This window comes from Mya arenaria, chromosome 8 (genome assembly GCF_026914265.1).
Source record: "Mya arenaria isolate MELC-2E11 chromosome 8, ASM2691426v1".
Classification (NCBI taxonomy): domain Eukaryota; kingdom Metazoa; phylum Mollusca; class Bivalvia; order Myida; family Myidae; genus Mya; species Mya arenaria.
In genome coordinates, this window is record NC_069129.1 from 75793640 (window position 1) to 75813843 (window position 20204).

The following is a 20204-nucleotide window of genomic DNA, read 5'->3' on the forward strand; positions in this document are numbered from 1 at the left end:
ATCTACGTTCCCTACGTGTGGCGACAGTCGGCGCTTCTCTGGTGTGCAGGCGTCAACGTTTCCTAACGCGCGCAACTTTCGCGCTTACAATCAAAATGGCGCAAAAATGCCGTAAAATGGGGTACCTCGTGTCAAAGATAGCTTAGCACCCCTGCACGTGCCGAAGTTAAATCAGGTTTATATTAAAACGTTTTTCTACTGAGCATGTTTCTGTTGTTTATCACATAAGTATTGGGACCACTTTGCCTGTGTAGGGTTTGCAAATACCTACGTGGCGCAAGTTTCGGTGTGCCTGGGACGTGTTTCGGTCACCGGTTTCTAAGGCCGCAAAGAGCGTCCAAAACCGTAGTTTTTCAGCGATTTTTGCCATACCTTATAATGTAAAGTTAATGCCGACGATTTCTCCGGAATCACTCAAGCGGGCCGGTCGGCATCGGTATTGCCGTTAAGGTATCTCCAATCCCTACGTGGCGCGACCGTCGGCGCATTTTACACATGCCGGGGTCAACGTTTCCTAACGCGTGCAACTTTCTCGTTTACGATCAAAATGGTCCGAAAATACCGTAAAATGAGTCACCTCGTGTCGAAGATAGCTAAGCATCTCTGCACGTGCGAAATTTAAGACCTATTTTGCTGTATAGGGTTTGCTTATACCTACATGGCGCAATTTGTGGTATGCCTGGGACGTTATTCGGTCACCGGTTTCTAAGGCCGCAAAATGCGTCCAAAATCATTTTTTTTCCAGCTTTTTTTCAATACCTTATAATGTAAAGTTAATGCCGACGATTACTCCGGAACCACACTTGCGGGGCGGTCAGGACCGGTTTTGCAGTTAAGGTATTTCCATTCTCTTCGTGGCGCAACCGTCGGCACATCTCTGACGTGCCGGCGTCAACGTTTCCTAACGCGTGCAACTTTCTCGTTTACTATCAAAATGGCGCTTAAATTCTGTAAAATGGGGTACCTCGTGTCGAAGATAGCTAAGCATCTCTGCACGTGCGGAAGTTGGGACCAATTTGCCTGTATACGGTTTGCTAATACCTACGTGGCGCAATTTTCGGTGTTGCTGGGATGTTATTCGTTCACCGGTTTCTAAGGTCGCAAAGTGCGTCCAAAACCGTAGTTTTAGCGGGTTTTGCCATACCTTATAATGTTAAGTAAATGCCGACGACTATCATGATGATCTAATTTATTTAGAGAGCTATATTAGTGAACAGGCATCCAATTATGTGCCATTACATTGAGCTGATTGTTACCAACACCCACACTACAATATTGATGAATACATATATTTAAATATGTCACTGACAGTCAAAGATTATATTTGGAGAAGAGGTATGTTTTAGCACGTACATATAAACCAAACGTCCCTGGTTAAAGAAATGTAAATTTTAGTTATAAAAAATGAGTTTGTAAATACAGTGAGTTAAGAAAGTCTAACCTTTTATCAATCTTAGTAAAGTTAGATTCAGACTTATTTGTATTTCAAAGAAATAAAATGAAGTATTCGTGATCTTATTTTTTGCCACTGATCACAGTTACTATCTCAGAAAGAGTCAATTGGAAGCAGACTTAACCCCACCCACTAAAAATAAATGACATCTCCACTTAGTTTCTCATTAGGGGACTTTTTGGACTATTTTCCAATAACCCGTATTATTTTCGAGGTCATATCTGTTTGATACTAGCCGAGGTGTTCCGATTGGCGGTTTGGTATCTAACGTTAATGGCGTGAGACCACAGTTATGTTTCATATAGACACTAACCTGGCTTTTGACTTTATGCACATCCAAATTGGAAAACAAGGACATGGCATCTCTAGAACAATTCAAGACACAAAATATAATCACAAGAAAACACCATGTTGACCATTGACCCGACTGTCAAAATTGAGTTCAAATACAGAACCCTTCCGCCAAGGAGTCAATCGGCTATAAACAACTAATTTTCAGACTTCCACAAGCTATGATTTTTTCAATATTTACACTGAAAACTATCAATTTCTGCAATAGAGTGTCAAATTCAGTCAAGTTCTCTGCAAAAAGAACATTTTTTGCTTCTTTTTCATTCAATTTTAATAAAATATTGATACTTGAATACAAGCACTCTTTTTTCTGTATTAACTGTGGTCTTGAGCCTATTTAAGCAACATTTTTTCAGAAACAGACTTCAAAACTCCTAATGTTCAGCTGCAGGCTATATGCAACACATACTGAAAGTTTGGCAATGATATATCAAACACTCAATGAATCAGACAAGTATTAGCACCTGTGGTATTTTCATAAAAAGCAGAAACAGCCATTTCCCTCAAATGTTAAGCCGCAAACCTTTGAAGAGCCATTATTTCCTTATGTATTGGAATAATTTGACCAAGTAAAGTTTTCCTTGTAGCTTTCAACGGTGTCAATAGAACAGCACCACAAAAATGGCCTGCCTACTCTTTTAAGATTTTTTTCTAAGCAAAATAAGGTTTTTCCACTTCATCGGCTTAGTGTTTTATATAAAAAATGACAAAGAGCCAAACTGAAATGCCTCAACTTGTCAAAATTTTGCTTTTCTGGTCCAGTTATATACAAAGGTAACAGAACTGTTCAGTTTAACACAAGAAATTTAGTGATCATGTGTTAATAGACAGTCTAAACAACACTATATGCCAAATTGTTGGCTTCCAGGACAAATGGAGCAACAAAGAAAATGGCAAAAAACACACCAAAACTTAAAGATTCATGACAACTGCTAGTGTTTTCATGTATGAGGTGGCTACATGATGTAGAAAATGCAGAGATAGCATTATTATGCCCATTTTTAAAAAAAAAAATACTTTAAGAATCTGTTTTGAAGGCTAGATTTGGCATTAAATTCAGAGTACAGCACTTCACCATTGTCTATAAGATGCTTATTTACACCTGATTTGCTATAAATCTCACTCATTGGAATCATTTACACACAAACAAGTACTACAGAGTTGACTAACATCTTCATTCTTCTGAAATATTGGATTCAGAGCTGCATCTCCTGGATTCAGATTGCAGGACTACCGCCTGGGGAAAAAGGCCACAGCTAACTTGAGCTTATTGGCACATCATGATCTGCAAGCAAGACACAAAAGCAATGTTTTACACAAATAAAACTATCTGCCACTACTGTTAAAGTTTGAAAAAGGCCTGTAAACACTCATTTGAGGCATACACAACCTTTAATATAGGTATAAATGTGATAAATATGCAGAAAAGTTCATGAATTCAAAGATTTTCAGGACAGATTTAATAAAATATATAGTCTTTTGGACATTTTGCAATCAGTTTTTAACAACTCAAAGGTAAATCTCATCTTATTGAGTACCCAGATGCATTTTGAAAGCATTCAAACCAGACATGCTTAGAATTTCTTCTTACTTGGAGATGATATTCCTTTCTTGAAAATCCTTGCAGAGAGCCAGTATGAAAAACCACACGAGAACACAGTTTAACTAGCACTGGTTCTTGTCCATGAAAATTCCTCTGTGGCTACAGCAACCAGGCTAGCTATTAAAATAAGCACAAAATTAGGGTTTTTAAAACATTTATAATGTATTAAGGTTGTGTTTTTAATGCATGCAGGGAAAAGGCTCTATTCTTTATGAAAGCTGCTCATTTTTTATTTCTTTTGCCTTGAGAAATGTCAAGTTTTCCAATGAATAAACTGACTTATCAGAATAAATGTATGAATTAATGAATATATATGAATGATTGATAGAATGAATTAATGATTTAATGAAAGGTGGCATTATTTCTTTAAAATTGGGATCTCATTATGTTGCTGTGATTGTTGAAGTAGATGTTTTCTTGTCCATAAGCTGAAAATCATATGCACACTAAATAAAACATCATTCTGCATCCTATGTACAGTAAGTTTTGTTCAATTGCTGATAGAATTTGTGATTAATGTAATGTTTGCTTAAAAGAACAAACAAAATGTGTGAATAGATGCACAATTCAGACCAAAGACTGATACAAGTCAGCAGTTTCATTAGAAAATAATATTATTATCAAAGCCACATCAGAAATGATTGACAACATGAAAGAAATTCATTTAGGAATGGAACAAACAGTCTCAATGGGCTTATATGACCAAACTTACTCACTTTGTACTTCAGTTTGGATACAATTTTCCATTATATAATCTTGAAGTACTTACAAATTACAGCATGTTGGCAAACACCAAGTACAGCTCAGCCTGGTGGGCAGCTTGGGGGGGGGGGGGGGGCTGTCTGGCTTGTTCTTCAACAGTTCCTCCTGGGTCTACTTCCTATGTTTAAAAATCCCTCCATTATACTTTAGAATTGAAAGTGAGGCTTTCATTCATTAGTTACCATCATTTGGAACTATTTTCAAACATTAAATTGAAAGTGAAAGTAGTTTTGTTTTTTTAAAATGTCAAAATATATAAGAGAATTATATATTATTAATTTATATTATGTAATATAAGATTTTAAATTTCATACTCAAACACCAATATTCTATGGCTAAGCACTGTCAACTGGCCAAATTTCAACCAGATAGCTGTATAAATTAAGAATTTATAACAATTTAAAATAGGCCACCCCTCCAAAAGCTTCCTCTATATCAAAGCAACATTTTTTCAGAAACAGACTTCAAAACTCCTAATGTTCAGCTGCAGGCTATATGCAACACATACTGAAAGTTTGGCAATGATATATCAAACACTCAATGAATCAGACAAGTATTAGCACCTGTGGTATTTTCATAAAAAGCAGAAACAGCCATTTCCCTCAAATGTTAAGCCGCAAACCTTTGAAGAGCCATTATTTCCTTATGTATTGGAATAATTTGACCAAGTCAAGTTTTCCTTGTAGCTTTCAACGGTGTCTATAGAACAGCACCACAAAAATGGCCTGCCTAATCTTTTAAGATTTTTTTCTAAGCAAAATAAGGTTTTTCCACTTCATCGGCTTAGTGTTTTATATAAAAAATGACAAAGAGCCAAACTGAAATGCCTCAACTTGTCAAAATTTTGCTTTTCTGGTCCAGTTATATACAAAGGTAACAGAACTGTTCAGTTTAACACAAGAAATTTAGTGATCATGTGTTAATAGACAGTCTAAACAACACTATATGCCAAATTGTTGGCTTCCAGGACAAATGGCGCAACAAAGAAAATGGCAAAAAACACACCAAAACTTAAAGATTCATGACAACTGCTAGTGTTTTCATGTATGAGGTGGCTACATGATGTAGAAAATGAAGAGATAGCATTATTATGCCCATTTTAAAAAAAAAATACTTTAAGAATCTGTTTTGAAGGCTAGATTTGGCATTAAATTCAGAGTACAGCACTTCACCATTGTCTATAAGATGCTTACTTACACCTGATTTGCTATAAATCTCACTCATTGGAATCATTTACACACAAACAAGTACTACAGAGTTGACTAACATCTTCATTCTTCTGAAATATTGGATTCAGAGCTGCATCTCCTGGATTCAGATTGCAGGACTACCGCCTGGGGAAAAGGCCACAGCTAACTGGAGCTTATTGGCACATCATGATCTGCAAGCAAGACACAAAAGCAATGTTTTACACAAATAAAACTATCTGCCACTACTGTTAAAGTTTGAAAAAGGCCTGTAAACACTCATTTGAGGCATACACAACCTTTAATATAGTCATAAATGTGATAAATATGCAGAAAAGTTCATGAATTCAAAGATTTTCAGGACAGATTTAATAAAATATATAGTCTTTTGGACATTTTGCAATCAGTTTTTAACAACTCAAAGGTAAATCTCATCTTATTGAGTACCCAGATGCATTTTGAAAGCATTCAAACCAGACATGCTTAGAATTTCTTCTTACTTGGAGATGATATTCCTTTCTTGAAAATCCTTGCAGAGAGCCGGTATGGAAAACCACACGAGACCACAGTTTTACCAGCACTGGTTCTTGTCCTTGAAAATTCCTCTGTGGCTACAACAACCAGGCTGGCTATTAAAATAAGCACAAAATTAGGGTTTTTAAAACATTTATAATGTATTAAGGTTGTGTTTTTTAATGCATGGAGGGAAAAGGCTCTATTCTTTATGAAAGCTGCTCATTTTTATTTCTTTTGCCTTGAGAAATGTCAAGTTTTTCAATGAATAAACTGAATTATCAGAATAAATGTATGAATTAATGAATATATATGAATGATTGATAGAATGAATTAATGATTTAATGAAAGGTGGCATTATTTCTTTAAAATTGGGATCTCATTGTGTTGCTGTAATTGTTGAAGTAGATGTTTTCTTGTCCATAAGCTGAAAATCATATGCACACTAAATAAAACATCATTCTGCATCCTATGTACAGTAAGTTTTGTTTAATTGCTGATAGAATTTGTGATTAATGTAATGTTTGCTTAAAAGAACAAACAAAATGTGTGAATAGATGCACAATTCAGACCAAAGACTGATACAAGTCAGCAGTTTCATTAGAAAATAATATTATTATCAAAGCCACATCAGAAATGATTGACAACATGAAAGAAATTCATTTAGGAATGGAACAAACAGTCTCAATGGGCTTATATGACCAAACTTACTCACTTTGTACTTCAGTTTGGATACAATTTTCCATTATATAATCTTGAAGTACTTACAAATTACAGCATGTTGGCAAACACCAAGTACAGCTCAGCCTGGTGGGCAGCTTGGGGGGGGGGCTGTCTGGCTTGTTCTTCAACAGTTCCTCCTGGGTCTACTTCCTATGTTTAAAAATCCCTCCATTATACTTTAGAATTAAAAGTGAGGCTTTCATTCATTAGTTACCATCATTTGGAACTATTTTCAAACATTAAATTGAAAGTGAAAGTAGTTTTGTTTTTTTAAAATGTCAAAATATATAAGAGAATTATATATTATTAATTTATATTATGTAATATAAGATTTTAAAATTTCATACTCAAACACCAATATTCTATGGCTAAGCACTGTCAACTGGCCAAATTTCAACCAGATAGCTGTATAAATTAAGAATTTATAACAATTTAAAATAGGCCACCCCTCCAAAAGCTTCCTCTATATCAAAGCAACATTTTTTTCAGAAACAGACTTCAAAACTCCTAATGTTCAGCTGCAGGCTATATGCAACACATACTGAAAGTTTGGCAATGATATATCAAACACTCAATGAATCAGACAAGTATTAGCACCTGTGGTATTTTCATAAAAAGCAGAAACAGCCATTTCCCTCAAATGTTAAGCCGCAAACCTTTGAAGAGCCATTATTTCCTTATGTATTGGAATAATTTGACCAAGTAAAGTTTTCCTTGTAGCTTTCAACGGTGTCAATAGAACAGCACCACAAAAATGGCCTACCTACTCTTTTAAGATTTTTTTCTAAGCAAAATAAGGTTTTTTCACTTCATCGGCTTAGTGTTTTATATAAAAAATGACAAAGAGCCAAACTGAAATGCCTCAACTTGTCAAAATTTTGCTTTTCTGGTCCAGTTATATACAAAGGTAACAGAACTGTTCAGTTTAACACAAGAAATTTAGTGATCATGTGTTAATAGACAGTCTAAACAACACTATATGCCAAATTGTTGGCTTCCAGGACAAATGGCGCAACAAAGAAAATGGCAAAAAACACACCAAAACTTAAAGATTCATGACAACTGCTAGTGTTTTCATGTATGAGGTGGCTACATGATGTAGAAAATGCAGAGATAGCATTATTATGCCCATTTTAAAAAAAAAAATACTTCTCTGTTTTGAAGGCTAGATTTGGCATTAAATTCAGAGTACAGCACTTCACCATTGTCTATAAGATGCTTATTTACACCTGATTTGCTATAAATCTCACTCATTGGAATCATTTACACACAAACAAGTACTACAGAGTTGACTAACATCTTCATTCTTCTGAAATATTGGATTCAGAGCTGCATCTCCTGGATTCAGATTGCAGGACTACCGCCTGGGGAAAAAGGCCACAGCTAACTGCAGCTTATTGGCACATCATGATCTGCAAGCAAGACACAAAAGCAATGTTTTACACAAATAAAACTATCTGCCACTACTGTTAAAGTTTGAAAAAGGCCTGTAAACACTCATTTGAGGCATACACAACCTTTAATATAGTCATAAATGTGATAAATATGCAGAAAAGTTCATGAATTCAAAGATTTTCAGGACAGATTTAATAAAATATATAGTCTTTTGGACATTTTGCAATCAGTTTTTAACAACTCTAAGGTAAATCTCATCTTATTGAGTACCCAGATGCATTTTGAAAGCATTCAAACCAGACATGCTTAGAATTTCTTCTTACTTGGAGATGATATTCCTTTCTTGAAAATCCTTGCAGAGAGCCAGTATGGAAAACCACACGAGAACACAGTTTAACTAGCACTGGTTCTTGTCCTTGAAAATTCCTCTGTGGCTACAGCAACCAGGCTAGCTATTAAAATAAGTACAAAATTAGGGTTTTTAAAACATTTATAATGTATTAAGGTTGTGTTTTTTAATGCATGAAGGGAAAAGGCTCTATTCTTTATGAAAGCTGCTCATTTTTTATTTCTTTTGCCTTGAGAAATGTCAAGTTTTCCAATGAATAAACTGAATTATCAGATAAATGTATGAATTAATGAATATATATGAATGATTGATAGAATGAATTAATGATTTAATGAAAGGTGGCATTATTTCTTTAAAATTGGGATCTCATTGTGTTGCTGTGATTGTTGAAGTAGATGTTTTCTTGTCCATAAGCTGAAAATCATATGCACACTAAATAAAACATCATTCTGCATCCTATGTGCAGTAAGTTTTGTTTAATTGCTTATAGAATTTGTAATTTATGTAATGTTTGCTTAAAAGAACAAACAAAATGTGTGAATAGATGCACAATTCAGACCAAAGACTGATACAAGTCAGCAGTTTCATTAGAAAATAATATTATTATCAAAGCCACATCAGAAATGATTGACAACATGAAAGAAATTCATTTAGGAATGGAACAAACAGTCTCAATGGGCTTATTTGACCAAACTTACTCACTTTGTACTTCAGTTTGGATACAATTTTCCATTATATAATCTTGAAGTACTTACAAATTACAGCATGTTGGCAAACACCAAGTACAGCTCAGCCTGGTGGGCAGCTTGGGGGGGGGGGGGCTGTCTGGCTTGTTCTTCAACAGTTCCTCCTGGGTCTGCTTCCTATGTTTAAAAATCCCTCCATTATACTTTGGAATTGAAAGTGAGGCTTTCATTCATTAGTTACCATCATTTGGAACTATTTTCAAACATTAAATTGAAAGTGAAAGTAGTTTTGTTTTTTTAAAATGTCAAAATATATAAGAGAATTATATATTATTAATTTATATTATGTAATATAAGATTTTAAAATTTCATACTCAAACACCAATATTCTATGGCTAAGCACTGTCAACTGGCCATATTTCAACCAGATAGCTGTATAAATTAAGAATTTATAACAATTTAAAATAGGCCACCCCTCCAAAAGCTTCCTCTATATCAAAGCAACATTTTTTCAGAAACAGACTTCAAAACTCCTAATGTTCAGCTGCAGGCTATATGCAACACATACTGAAAGTTTGGCAATGATATATCAAACACTCAATGAATCAGACAAGTATTAGCACCTGTGGTATTTTCATAAAAAGCAGAAACAGCCATTTCCCTCAAATGTTAAGCCGCAAACCTTTGAAGAGCCATTATTTCCTTATGTATTGGAATAATTTGACCAAGTAAAGTTTTCCTTGTAGCTTTCAACGGTGTCAATAGAACAGCACCACAAAAATGGCCTACCTACTCTTTTAAGATTTTTTTCTAAGCAAAATAAGGTTTTTTCCACTTCATCGGCTTAGTGTTTTATATAAAAAATGACAAAGAGCCAAACTGAAATGCCTCAACTTGTCAAAATTTTGCTTTTCTGGTCCAGTTATATACAAAGGTAACAGAACTGTTCAGTTTAACACAAGAAATTTAGTGATCATGTGTTAATAGACAGTCTAAACAACACTATATGCCAAATTGTTGGCTTCCAGGACAAATGGAGCAACAAAGAAAATGGCAAAAAACACACCAAAACTTAAAGATTCATGACAACTGCTAGTGTTTTCATGTATGAGGTGGCTACATGATGTAGAAAATGCAGAGATAGCATTATTATGCCCATTTAAAAAAAAAAAATACTTCTCTGTTTTGAAGGCTAGATTTGGCATTAAATTCAGAGTACAGCACTTCACCATTGTCTATAAGATGCTTATTTACACCTGATTTGCTATAAATCTCACTCATTGGAATCATTTACACACAAACAAGTTCTACAGAGTTGACTAACATCTTCATTCTTCTGAAATATTGGATTCAGAGCTGCATCTCCTGGATTCAGATTGCAGGACTACCGCCTGGGGAAAAAGGCCACAGCTAACTGCAGCTTATTGGCACATCATGATCTGCAAGCAAGACACAAAAGCAATGTTTTACACAAATAAAACTATCTGCCACTACTGTTAAAGTTTGAAAAAGGCCTGTAAACACTCATTTGAGGCATACACAACCTTTAATATAGTCATAAATGTGATAAATATGCAGAAAAGTTCATGAATTCAAAGATTTTCAGGACAGATTTAATAAAATATATAGTCTTTTGGACATTTTGCAATCAGTTTTTAACAACTCAAAGGTAAATCTCATCTTATTGAGTACCCAGATGCATTTTGAAAGCATTCAAACCAGACATGCTTAGAATTTCTTCTTACTTGGAGATGATATTCCTTTCTTGAAAATCCTTGCAGAGAGCCAGTATGGAAAACCACACGAGAACACAGTTTAACTAGCACTGGTTCTTGTCCATGAAAATTCCTCTGTGGCTACAGCAACCAGGCTAGCTATTAAAATAAGCACAAAATTAGGGTTTTTAAAACATTTATAATGTATTAAGGTTGTGTTTTTTAATGCATGAAGGGAAAAGGCTCTATTCTTTATGAAAGCTGCTCATTTTTTATTTCTTTTGCCTTGAGAAATGTCAAGTTTTCCAATGAATAAACTGACTTATCAGAATAAATGTATGAATTAATGAATATATATGAATGATTGATAGAATGAATTAATGATTTAATGAAAGGTGGCATTATTTCTTTAAAATTGGGATCTCATTGTGTTGCTGTGATTGTTGAAGTAGATGTTTTCTTGTCCATAAGCTGAAAATCATATGCACACTAAATAAAACATCATTCTGCATCCTATGTACAGTAAGTTTTGTTTAATTGCTGATAGAATTTGTGATTAATGTAATGTTTGCTTAAAAGAACAAACAAAATGTGTGAATAGATGCACAATTCAGACCAAAGACTGATACAAGTCAGCAGTTTCATTAGAAAATAATATTATTATCAAAGCCACATCAGAAATGATTGACAACATGAAAGAAATTCATTTAGGAATGGAACAAACAGTCTCAATGGGCTTATATGACCAAACTTACTCACTTTGTACTTCAGTTTGGATACAATTTTCCATTATATAATCTTGAAGTACTTACAAATTACAGCATGTTGGCAAACACCAAGTACAGCTCAGCCTGGTGGGCAGCTTGGGGGGGGGGGGGGGGGGGCTGTCTGGCTTGTTCTTCAACAGTTCCTCCTGGGTCTACTTCCTATGTTTAAAAATCCCTCCATTACACTTTAGAATTGAAAGTGAGGCTTTCATTCATTAGTTACCATCATTTGGAACTATTTTCAAACATTAAATTGAAAGTGAAAGTAGTTTTGTTTTTTTAAAATGTCAAAATATATAAGAGAATTATATATTATTAATTTATATTATGTAATATAAGATTTTAAAATTTCATACTCAAACACCAATATTCTATGGCTAAGCACTGTCAACTGGCCAAATTTCAACCAGATAGCTGTATAAATTAAGAATTTATAACAATTTAAAATAGGCCACCCCTCCAAAAGCTTCCTCTATATCAAAGCAACATTTTTTCAGAAACAGACTTCAAACTCCTAATGTTCAGCTGCAGGCTATATGCAACACATACTGAAAGTTTGGCAATGATATATCAAACATTCAATGAATCAGACAAGTATTAGCACCTGTGGTATTTTCATAAAAAGCAGAAACAGCCATTTCCCTCAAATGTTAAGCCGCAAACCTTTGAAGAGCCATTATTTCCTTATGTATTGGAATAATTTGACCAAGTAAAGTTTTCCTTGTAGCTTTCAACGGTGTCAATAGAACAGCACCACAAAAATGGCCTACCTGCTCTTTTAAGATTTTTTTCTAAGCAAAATAAGGTTTTTCCACTTCATCGGCTTAGTGTTTTATATAAAAAATGACAAAGAGCCAAACTAAAATGCCTCAACTTGTCAAAATTTTGCTTTTCTGGTCCAGTTATATACAAAGGTAACAGAAACTGTTCAGTTTAACACAAGAAATTTAGTGATCATGTGTTAATAGACAGTCTAAACAACACTATATGCCAAATTGTTGGCTTCCAGGACAAATGGAGCAACAAAGAAAATGGCAAAAAACACACCAAAACTTAAAGATTCATGACAACTGCTAGTGTTTTCATGTATAAGGTGGCTACATGATGTAGAAAATGCAGAGATAGCATTATTATGCCCATTTTAAAAAAAAATACTTTAAGAATCTGTTTTGAAGGCTAGATTTGGCATTAAATTCAGAGTACAGCACTTCACCATTGTCTATAAGATGCTTATTTACACCTGATTTGCTATAAATCTCACTCATTGGAATCATTTACACACAAACAAGTACTACAGAGTTGACTAACATCTTCATTCTTCTGAAATATTGGATTCAGAGCTGCATCTCCTGGATTCAGATTGCAGGACTACCGCCTGGGGAAAAGGCCACAGCTAACTGGAGCTTATTGGCACATCATGATCTGCAAGCAAGACACAAAAGCAATGTTTTACACAAATAAAACTATCTGCCACTACTGTTAAAGTTTGAAAAGGCCTGTAAACACTCATTTGAGGCATACACAACCTTTAATATAGTCATAAATGTGATAAATATGCAGAAAAGTTCATGAATTCAAAGATTTTCAGGACAGATTTAATATAATATATAGTCTTTTGGACATTTTGCAATCAGTTTTTAACAACTCAAAGGTAAATCTCATCTTATTGAGTACCCAGATGCATTTTGAAAGCATTCAAACCAGACATGCTTAGAATTTCTTCTTACTTGGAGATGATATTCCTTTCTTGAAAATCCTTGCCGAGAGCCGGTATGGAAAACCACACGAGACCACAGTTTTACCAGCATTGGTTCTTGTCCTTGAAAATTCCTCTGTGGCTACAACAACCAGGCTGGCTATTAAAATAAGCACAAAATTAGGGTTTTTAAAACATTTATAATGTATTAAGGTTGTGTTTTTTAATGCATGGAGGGAAAAGGCTCTATTCTTTATGAAAGCTGCTCATTTTTATTTCTTTTGCCTTGAGAAATGTCAAGTTTTTCAATGAATAAACTGAATTATCAGAATAAATGTATAAATTAATGAATATATATGAATGATTGATAGAATGAATTAATGATTTAATGAAAGGTGGCATTATTTCTTTAAAATTGGGATCTCATTGTGTTGCTGTGATTGTTGAAGTAGATGTTTTCTTGTCCATAAGCTGAAAATCATATGCACACTAAATAAAACATTATTCTGCATCCTATGTACAGTAAGTTTTGTTTAATTGCTGATAGAATTTGTGATTAATGTAATGTTTGCTTAAAAGAACAAACAAAATGTGTGAATAGATGCACAATTCAGACCAAAGACTGATACAAGTCAGCAGTTTCATTAGAAAATAATATTATTATCAAAGCCACATCAGAAATGATTGACAACATGAAAGAAATTCATTTAGGAATGGAACAAACAGTCTCAATGGGCTTATATGACCAAACTTACTCACTTTGTACTTCAGTTTGGATACAATTTTCCATTATATAATCTTGAAGTACTTACAAATTACAGCATGTTGGCAAACACCAAGTACAGCTCAGCCTGGTGGGCAGCTTGGGGGGGGGGGCTGTCTGGCTTGTTCTTCAACAGTTCCTCCTGGGTCTACTTCCTATGTTTAAAAATCCCTCCATTATACTTTAGAATTGAAAGTGAGGCTTTCATTCATTAGTTACCATCATTTGGAACTATTTTCAAACATTAAATTAAAAGTGAAAGTAGTTTTGTTTTTTTAAAATGTCAAAATATATAAGAGAATTATATATTATTAATTTATATTATGTAATATAAGATTTTAAAATTTCATACTCAAACACCAATATTCTATGGCTAAGCACTGTCAACTGGCCATATTTCAACCAGATAGCTGTATAAATTAAGAATTTATAACAATTTAAAATAGGCCACCCCTCCAAAAGCTTCCTCTATATCAAAGCAACATTTTTTCAGAAACAGACTTCAAAACTCCTAATGTTCAGCTGCAGGCTATATGCAACACATACTGAAAGTTTGGCAATGATATATCAAACACTCAATGAATCAGACAAGTATTAGCACCTGTGGTATTTTCATAAAAAGCAGAAACAGCCATTTCCCTCAAATGTTAAGCCGCAAACCTTTGAAGAGCCATTATTTCCTTATGTATTGGAATAATTTGACCAAGTAAAGTTTTCCTTGTAGCTTTCAACGGTGTCAATAGAACAGCACCACAAAAATGGCCTACCTACTCTTTTAAGATTTTTTCTAAGCAAAATAAGGTTTTTCCACTTCATCGGCTTAGTGTTTTATATAAAAAATGACAAAGAGCCAAACTGAAATGCCTCAACTTGTCAAAATTTTGCTTTTCTGGTCCAGTTATATACAAAGGTAACAGAACTGTTCAGTTTAACACAAGAAATTTAGTGATCATATGTTAATAGACAGTCTAAACAACACTTGTCAAATTGTTGGCTTCCAGGACAAATGGAGCAACAAAGAAAATGGCAAAAAACACACCAAAACTTAAAGATTCATGACAACTGCTAGTGTTTTCATGTATGAGGTGGCTACATGATGTAGAAAATGCAGAGATAGCATTATTATGCCCATTTTTAAAAAAAAAATACTTTAAGAATCTGTTTTGAAGGCTAGATTTGGCATTAAATTCAGAGTACAGCACTTCACCATTGTCTATAAGATGCTTATTTACACCTGATTTGCTATAAATCTCACTCATTGGAATCATTTACACACAAACAAGTACTACAGAGTTGACTAACATCTTCATTCTTCTGAAATATTGGATTCAGAGCTGCATCTCCTGGATTCAGATTGCAGGACTACCGCCTGGGGAAAAAGGCCACAGCTAACTTGAGCTTATTGGCACATCATGATCTGCAAGCAAGACACAAAAGCAATGTTTTACACAAATAAAACTATCTGCCACTACTGTTAAAGTTTGAAAAAGGCCTGTAAACACTCATTTGAGGCATACACAACCTTTAATATAGTCATAAATGTGATAAATATGCAGAAAAGTTCATGAATTCAAAGATTTTCAGGACAGATTTAATAAAATATATAGTCTTTTGGACATTTTGCAATCAGTTTTTAACAACTCTAAGGTAAATCTCATCTTATTGAGTACCCAGATGCATTTTGAAAGCATTCAAACCAGACATGCTTAGAATTTCTTCTTACTTGGAGATGATATTCCTTTCTTGAAAATCCTTGCAGAGAGCCAGTATGGAAAACCACACGAGAACACAGTTTAACTAGCACTGGTTCTTGTCCTTGAAAATTCCTCTGTGGCTACAGCAACCAGGCTAGCTATTAAAATAAGCACAAAATTAGGGTTTTTAAAACATTTATAATGTATTAAGGTTGTGTTTTTTAATGCATGAAGGGAAAAGGCTCTATTCTTTATGAAAGCTGCTCATTTTTTATTATTATTTTGCCTTGAGAAATGTCAAGTTTTCCAATGAATAAACTGAATTATCAGATAAATGTATGAATTAATGAATATATATGAATGATTGATAGAATGAATTAATGATTTAATGAAAGGTGGCATTATTTCTTTAAAATTGGGATCTCATTGTGTTGCTGTGATTGTTGAAGTAGATGTTTTCTTGTCCATAAGCTGAAAATCATATGCACACTAAATAAAACATCATTCTGCATCCTATGTGCAGTAAGTTTTGTTTAATTGCTTATAGAATTTGTAATTAATGTAATGTTTGCTTAAAAGAACAAACAAAATGTGTGAATAGATGCACAATTCAGACCAAAGACTGATACAAGTCAGCAGTTTCATTAGAAAATAATATTATTATCAAAGCCACATCAGAAATGATTGACAACATGAAAGAAATTCATTTACGAATGGAACAAACAGTCTCAATGGGCTTATTTGACCAAACTTACTCACTTTGTACTTCAGTTTGGATACAATTTTCCATTATATAATCTTGAAGTACTTACAAATTACAGTATGTTGGCAAACACCAAGTACAGCTCAGCCTGATGGGCAGCTTGGGGGGGGGGGGGGGGGGCTGTCTGGCTTGTTCTTCAACAGTTCCTTCTGGGTCTGCTTCCTATGTTTAAAAATCCCTCCATTATACTTTTGAATTGAAAGTGAGGCTTTCATTTATTTGTTACCATCATTTGGAACTATTTTCAAACATTAAATTGAAAGTGAAAGTAGTTTTGTTTTTTTTAAAATGTCAAAATATATAAGAGAATTATATATTATTAATTTATATTATGTAATATAAGATTTTAAAATTTCATACTCAAACACAAATATTCTATGGCTAAGCACTGTCAACTGGCCAAATTTCAACCAGATAGCTGTATAAATTAAGAATTTATAACAATTTAAAATAGGCCACCCCTCCAAAAGCTTCCTCTATATCAAAGCAACATTTTTTCAGAAACAGACTTCAAAACTCCTAATGTTCAGCTGCAGGCTATATGCAACACATACTGAAAGTTTGGCAATGATATATCAAACATTCAATGAATCAGACAAGTATTAGCACCTGTGGTATTTTCATAAAAAGCAGAAACAGCCATTTCCCTCAAATGTTAAGCCGCAAACCTTTGAAGAGCCATTATTTCCTTATGTATTGGAATAATTTGACCAAGTAAAGTTTTCCTTGTAGCTTTCAATGGTGTCAATAGAACAGCATCACAAAAATGGCCTGCCTACTCTTTTAAGATTTTTTTCTAAGCAAAATAAGGTTTTTTCACTTCATCGGCTTAGTGTTTTATATAAAAAATGACAAAGAGCCAAACTGAAATGCCTCAACTTGTCAAAATTTTGCTTTTCTGGTCCAGTTATATACAAAGGTAACAGAACTGTTCAGTTTAACACAAGAAATTTAGTGATCATGTGTTAATAGACAGTCTAAACAACACTATATGCCAAATTGTTGGCTTCCAGGACAAATGGCGCAACAAAGAAAATGGCAAAAAACACACCAAAACTTAAAGATTCATGACAACTGCTAGTGTTTTCATGTATGAGGTGGCTACATGATGTAGAAAATGCAGAGATAGCATTATTATGCCCATTTTTAAAAAAAAAATACTTTAAGAATCTGTTTTGAAGGCTAGATTTGGCATTAAATTCAGAGTACAGCACTTCACCATTGTCTATAAGATGCTTATTTACACCTGATTTGCTATAAATCTCACTCATTGGAATCATTTACACACAAACAAGTACTACAGAGTTGACTAACATCTTCATTCTTCTGAAATATTGGATTCAGAGCTGCATCTCCTGGATTCAGATTGCAGGACTACCGCCTGGGGAAAAAGGCCACAGCTAACTTGAGCTTATTGGCACATCATGATCTGCAAGCAAGACACAAAAGCAATGTTTTACACAAATAAAACTATCTGCCACTACTGTTAAAGTTTGAAAAAGGCCTGTAAACACTCATTTGAGGCATACACAACCTTTAATATAGGTATAAATGTGATAAATATGCAGAAAAGTTCATGAATTCAAAGATTTTCAGGACAGATTTAATAAAATATATAGTCTTTTGGACATTTTGCAATCAGTTTTTAACAACTCAAAGGTAAATCTCATCTTATTGAGTACCCAGATGCATTTTGAAAGCATTCAAACCAGACATGCTTAGAATTTCTTCTTACTTGGAGATGATATTCCTTTCTTGAAAATCCTTGCAGAGAGCCAGTATGGAAAACCACACGAGAACACAGTTTAACTAGCACTGGTTCTTGTCCATGAAAATTCCTCTGTGGCTACAGCAACCAGGCTAGCTATTAAAATAAGCACAAAATTAGGGTTTTTAAAACATTTATAATGTATTAAGGTTGTGTTTTTTAATGCATGCAGGGAAAAGGCTCTATTCTTTATGAAAGCTGCTCATTTTTTATTTCTTTTGCCTTGAGAAATGTCAAGTTTTCCAATGAATAAACTGACTTATCAGAATAAATGTATGAATTAATGAATATATATGAATGATTGATAGAATGAATTAATGATTTAATGAAAGGTGGCATTATTTCTTTAAAATTGGGATCTCATTATGTTGCTGTGATTGTTGAAGTAGATGTTTTCTTGTCCATAAGCTGAAAATCATATGCACACTAAATAAAACATCATTCTGCATCCTATGTACAGTAAGTTTTGTTCAATTGCTGATAGAATTTGTGATTAATGTAATGTTTGCTTAAAAGAACAAACAAAATGTGTGAATAGATGCACAATTCAGACCAAAGACTGATACAAGTCAGCAGTTTCATTAGAAAATAATATTATTATCAAAGCCACATCAGAAATGATTGACAACATGAAAGAAATTCATTTAGGAATGGAACAAACAGTCTCAATGGGCTTATTTGACCAAACTTACTCACTTTGTACTTCAGTTTGGATACAATTTTCCATTATATAATCTTGAAGTACTTACAAATTACAGCATGTTGGCAAACACCAAGTACAGCTCAGCCTGGTGGGCAGCTTGGGGGGGGGGGGGGCTGTCTGGCTTGTTCTTCAACAGTTCCTCCTGGGTCTACTTCCTATGTTTAAAAATCCCTCCATTATACTTTAGAATTGAAAGTGAGGCTTTCATTCATTAGTTACCATCATTTGGAACTATTTTCAAACATTAAATTGAAAGTGAAAGTAGTTTTGTTTTTTTAAAATGTCAAAATATATAAGAGAATTATATATTATTAATTTATATTATGTAATATAAGATTTTAAATTTCATACTCAAACACCAATATTCTATGGCTAAGCACTGTCAACTGGCCAAATTTCAACCAGATAGCTGTATAAATTAAGAATTTATAACAATTTAAAATAGGCCACCCCTCCAAAAGCTTCCTCTATATCAAAGCAACATTTTTTCAGAAACAGACTTCAAAACTCCTAATGTTCAGCTGCAGGCTATATGCAACACATACTGAAAGTTTGGCAATGATATATCAAACACTCAATGAATCAGACAAGTATTAGCACCTGTGGTATTTTCATAAAAAGCAGAAACAGCCATTTCCCTCAAATGTTAAGCCGCAAACCTTTGAAGAGCCATTATTTCCTTATGTATTGGAATAATTTGACCAAGTCAAGTTTTCCTTGTAGCTTTCAACGGTGTCTATAGAACAGCACCACAAAAATGGCCTGCCTAATCTTTTAAGATTTTTTTCTAAGCAAAATAAGGTTTTTCCACTTCATCGGCTTAGTGTTTATATAAAAAATGACAAAGAGCAAACTGAAATGCCTCAACTTGTAAATTTGCTTTTCTGGTCCAGTTATATACAAAGGTAACAGAACTGTTCAGTTTAACACAAGAAATTTAGTGATCATGTGTTAATAGACAGTCTAAACAACACTATATGCCAAATTGTTGGCTTCCAGGACAAATGGCGCAAACAAAGAAAATGGCAAAAAAACACACCAAAACTTAAAGATTCATGACAACTGCTAGTGTTTCATGTATGAGGTGGCTACATGATGTAGAAAATGAAGAGATAGCATTATTATGCCCATTTTTAAAAAAAAAATACTTTAAGAATCTGTTTTGAAGGCTAGATTTGGCATTAAATTCAGAGTACAGCACTTCACCATTGTCTATAAGATGCTTATTTACACCTGATTTGCTATAAATCTCACTCATTGGAATCATTTACACACAAACAAGTACTACAGAGTTGACTAACATCTTCATTCTT

At 33.9% G+C, this 20204-nt stretch overlaps 2 long non-coding RNA genes across 3 annotated transcripts; both read right to left on the minus strand.

The window, feature by feature from the left end:
* Positions 1-1169: 1169 nt before the first annotated feature.
* LOC128242444 (uncharacterized) lies at positions 1170-15819 on the minus strand. Its single transcript, XR_008262615.1, has 14 exons — positions 15687-15819; positions 15266-15380; positions 14013-14118; positions 13232-13360; positions 12813-12926; positions 9092-9199; positions 8311-8439; positions 7890-8004; positions 6638-6742; positions 5857-5985; positions 5437-5550; positions 4177-4287; positions 3396-3524; positions 1170-3089 (listed from the first exon to the last, which is right to left on the minus strand). It is a non-coding gene; the product is annotated as an uncharacterized LOC128242444 (long non-coding RNA).
* A 719-nt stretch (positions 15820-16538) lies between these two features.
* On the minus strand, positions 16539-19012 carry LOC128242445 (uncharacterized). Of its 2 annotated transcripts, XR_008262617.1 has the most exons (4): positions 18938-19012; positions 18156-18284; positions 17735-17849; positions 16539-16582 (listed from the first exon to the last, which is right to left on the minus strand). It is a non-coding gene; the product is annotated as an uncharacterized LOC128242445 (long non-coding RNA). The 2 variants fall into 2 exon arrangements; XR_008262616.1 differs by lacking the exon at positions 16539-16582 and having other exon boundaries at positions 17074-17849.
* Positions 19013-20204: the final 1192 nt, after the last annotated feature.